The sequence below is a fragment of the Cyprinus carpio genome, chromosome A18 (genome assembly GCF_018340385.1).
Source record: "Cyprinus carpio isolate SPL01 chromosome A18, ASM1834038v1, whole genome shotgun sequence".
NCBI classification, from domain to species: Eukaryota; Metazoa; Chordata; class Actinopteri; order Cypriniformes; family Cyprinidae; genus Cyprinus; species Cyprinus carpio.
The window spans coordinates 7,228,732-7,233,582 of record NC_056589.1 but is presented as its reverse complement, the minus strand read 5'-3'; the positions used below and the strand labels follow the sequence as shown (position 1 = coordinate 7,233,582).

General features: G+C 33.5%; 1 long non-coding RNA gene across 1 annotated transcript; it reads left to right on the top strand.

The window, feature by feature from the left end:
* Positions 1–606, top strand: LOC122148662. The gene is made up of 3 exons (XR_006162538.1): positions 1–236; positions 339–371; positions 463–606. It is a non-coding gene; the product is annotated as an uncharacterized LOC122148662 (long non-coding RNA).
* Positions 607–4,851: the final 4,245 nt, after the last annotated feature.

Below are 4,851 nucleotides of genomic sequence, written 5' to 3'. Positions count from 1 at the left end.
CATGATTAATGTAATGCAAAATACAGCTTTCAGCACAGTTTGAAACAGTTTCCGCCTTTAGAACGCCTTCACTGCATGACTTTTATAGATACTGCCACTGCCTGTTCAAACTAGTGCAGTGACCCTGTAACAACATATTGGTCGCAAGTTACAAGAAACTCAATTATCTTGTGGAGTGCTGGAAACGTCAATGAAATCTTGCTCAGCAGCCATGGTTGGTGTGTTTCTTCTTGCGTGTAAGTAATAAAATGACTAAATCTATCATTAATGATCAATAGATTAAACATAAACACAAATGCTGGTGGTGTTGTTTAATAAATGTTGATTATTATTTTCAGATATCTCCGTGAATTTATTCCTTAAATGTCAAGGTATGTTCCAGTAATGCGCTGAATAAACTACTTGTAAATGTGATATTGTACTTACCAGGATTAAAATGTCTCTAACTTCTTTCCATCACAGGTCAAAAGATTAATCAAGCTAAGATTTTCAGTGAAAATGCAGAAGTATCAGAAGGTGGTAGACTGGAAGTTACTTGCAGCACATTTGGTTTTACAGGAAAGGCAGTTTATTTATATCTGTGTAAAAATGGTAAAGCTATTGATATGAAAACAGACCCACTCAACAAGATGTTGGCTTTAAAATAGAAAATAGAAATGAACCATGCAGGCAACTACAGCTGTGTGTTTTCAAGAAGAGCAGTTGCGAAATAAACAAAGTATGATGGGGATATGGTTATAATTACATCTTCATAAACGTGACTGGTAAGGATGTACCACACTTGGTGTTTTTGATTCCTGAGCACAGATGAAATGTTAAATTACTTACTCATGCAAAATTAATCTGCGCGTAGAGCTTACAAAATGGCTTTTAATGAGAGAGAAATGTTTGATGTGTGTGTGTTTTTGTTTTTGGATTGTTTTTGTCCTGGAATATATAAAAAGGGAAACAAGAAAAATTACCCATAAGTGTTCCCTACTCTTTCGCCACAGAATCTTTTATTTACACACACAGATATATTTTGCTTAAGTCTGAGGGTACCAGTGGGAAGTAAATGTTGAATTCAACTGCAAAACATTCAATCCTTTACCCAAAAAAACAGTCCAGGAACATGATCTTGGTTTATCTAATCCAAAAATGGAGAAAGCCTATTAAAAGTTAATGTTTGGGACACAGAGAAGATGATGACAACATTCACCCGCTCAGGAGAGAGTCAGTTAGGAAGATGCTGGGACATACAGTTGTATTATATTGTTAAACATACTCCCTTACCATGTGGAATGAGACATTCAAAATATTTAGAAGGCTTATCTTCAGATGGTGGTAGAAAGAATAGCTATTCTATTAAGCTGAACTTTACAGTGGTTCTAACCCACATACTTACGACTTAAATGATGTGCAATTTCATGAATTCTGTTGTCTGCAATATGGTTAAAAGTGTGTTACTTTATAATAGTTCTGACAAATTACAGTACACTTTATGTGATTTATGTGATTTCTACTGAAACTTGCATGCCATTTATTTAAATATATTTACAATTACACGTGTTCACCATAATAATGAATTAGCATTTTAGTATAAGCGGTGGCCAAAATTAGAATTATTACAACACTAGAATTTTCACCAGCTAAAAAATGGAGTTTAAGTTCTAACTTTGCTGTAGAGTGTCAGTAGGAAATATCAGTTTTCATTTAATTTCATATTAATTTTGCCGTGCTGTAATAATCAGTGAAATTTTTATTTGCACAAGAGTCTGACAACAGCCAGTTCTCCCACACAGAGATCTGATCCTGCGTCAATCCAAGAAGAACACAATGGCTTCGATCTCCAAGATGTTTCAAAAGATAATCGCAGCACCTGCAAAGCTACAGCACTGTTATTAAAAGTTTTAGGCACTTTGCATAAAAATTATGTAAAATGAGGATGCTGTCAAAATAATGTCATAAACAGATTTTTCTTTATCGAATTAATTTCTATTAACTAAATTAAATATGGACATTTTGGTGTGACCATCCATTGCATTTAAAAGCAGCTTCTGCCCTATGTGCACTTGCACATTTTCAGAATGAGCTTTGCAGGTAGGTTTTCTTGGAAGCATCTCGGAGATGTAGCCACAGTTATTATAAATTGCTAAAATATATGAGAAGTAAGTAAACTGTCAAAATAAGACCTTTTTTTGTGTTTCTGGGTTTCTTTTGACAAGCGACATCCTAACAGCAGCATTGACAAAGTCACTTAACTGTCATAATGAGATCCATAGTCATAATGTGTACCATGGTTTTTACTTCTCCAGTCTGTTTCTGGGAATCTGGGCACTGATCCGAAAAACAAAGGTAGTATTTTCTCCTAGATCTAAAAATCACTGACATTTCCCTTTCTTGAATGGAACCTGTTTAAAATCCTAATACTCTTATTTCTTTCTAATAGGATGCCTTGGAATCCAAAAAAAATGAAAGAGTTGGTTTGAGAAGTTACTAACTAGAAACTAAGAGTAAATAAGAAATTAAAAGAACATACCAGATATTAGATTTAGGACAATTCATGATGCATTCTTAATCAAACAGATCCTCGAAAAAATGAGACAAAGCTCAGAAGGAACAAGAAGCGTTATATGAGAAAGGGATGTTGTTGTTTCTTGTTCGGATGATTTCCTATGAAAAACGAAAGAAGCTCACGGTAGGCTGTTGCTATAGATAACAACTGAGCTCATGGACTTTAATTAATCATTGTGTTAATTAACTGTAAACTTTTGTTTAATAACTTTCATACATTGCCGAGTCAACCTGATCTCATGAGAAAATCGAACTACTTTACAAAGCGGAAGTATCATATGAATTCGTACAGTTTTTAGAAAAAAAAAGCACATAATAAAGGGATAGTTTACCCAAAAAAATGGCAATTCTTTCATCATTGACTAACCCTTATGTCTGGGCAGAAGTTTACTTCTGTGGAGCACACAAAAGTATATATTAGTATATATATTTAAAGCGTCATATTGTAGCAGCTTTAAACTTTCTCTCTCTCTCTCTCTCTCTCTCTCTCTCTCTCTCTCACACACACACACACACACACACACACACACACACATATATATATATATATATATATATATATATATATTTAAAACTGCTACAAATATGGATGTTTTAAATATGTTGCCTGCTTAAGTTAATTTAGTCAGCATTTAGGAGTATACTACAATACAGATAACCTCAAAGCTAAAGAAATGGACTAAAAAATCCCGTAAAACTCAGATTTCTCTCACTCTCCCTTCTGTAATTTTGTATCTTTTACATTAAGGAAATCTATGTTATATAAAATTGAAAAACCTAAATCATCTGGTACTGGTCACATACAACGTGCTGTCTGGTAAGCCAGTAATTTATGTATGAATATGCTTTTGTGCTGTTTTATCTTCTTACTGTTTATTGTGCTATTTTCATCTTTTATTTTACATACTTCGTGACTGATTTCACATTATCTTTTCTCTTGTCTGTTTCAATATCAGCTTTCACATGAATGATTGATTAGTTTTTTTCTTTCTTTCTTATTTATTTGACTGTTTCTACAAAAATGCTGTGGTTGTGTAAATCAATGTCTATAATGGCTCAGGGCTGCCTCAGAGTCGGATAATTTCGGAAATTCCTGAATTGGTAAGTCTGAACTGAATGAATTAATGAATGAATGAATGTTGTGTAGTTATCGAAAAAATCTAACAGTATTGGCAAAACAAAAAGTCATTTTGTGCTGTGCAGTTACAATGACTAGCTGCGTCTGCATTACACAAATGTCTTGTATTTTACAGGTGAAGGAGTATGTTAAAGAAGTGTCATGTGCACGTACAGCATTTGCATGCATTACTGCATGATTAAATTATGTCTTTTGCAGCTTTGTGGTGTTATCTATTGCTATTGCTGTTTTTACAACTGTTGCTTACTTTGTGGTTTTATTTTAGCTTGTTTTTTAAGTTTCTGTTTTAATTGACTATTTGTTTACTGTCCTTATTGTTGATTTTTTATGACACTGACCAACTGAGGTGTTGACCGTGACTTTATTATTTTATGATTTTTTTAAATGCAAACATTACGGTAAATGATCTTTCAAGACTGGAAATTAACTCTCAGCATTTATAATAAAAATACTATACACATATTGTTAGTGTAACATGAAATTGTTGTAAAAACAAACTGTTGTTGGGTGTTTATTTTAGTATTGTAATGCGGGGTGTTAGTGTTATTCAGAGTAAGGAGGAGTCTCTCAAATTACAAATGTGAATGATTTCAGCAGTTCAGATCAGATTTCCTCTTTGTTTGTATGCACTGTAAAAAAAAAAAAAAAATACTCTTCATGTTTGGTCAGACACACGTTTAAGGTTGGATTGAATGTCAAAGGTACAAAATGTGCCCTTACATAAACGACCATAAATTTAAGTAATTTTAGAGGAATTTAGTTCATGATCAACGGCATATACAAATACGAAAAAAGAATTTATAAACGTGATGGATCACTGGGTGTAATTGTGGGGCATTTTAACAGCCCGGGGGACTTGCGCTTGCAAAATCTGTTTATCTCAGAAACAGTAGAAATATATGTAATCCAGGTGATGTGTGTTATATGTGCTGAAACGAAAGAATAATGGTTCATGGACAGTTTTCATTGGCCTGGGCGTATAGCAAATTGTTGTGATAGTAAAGACGAACTCGATAGAAACCTGTTAGTAGGAGTAAAGTGACACTAGTATCAAGAAAAGAAATAAAGGATGTGGACTAAAGGCCATTAGATGTTTACTAAACTTAACTTAGAACGTGGGATTATTGAACTGTAGCCATCAAGTAAAAAGAAACACCCAC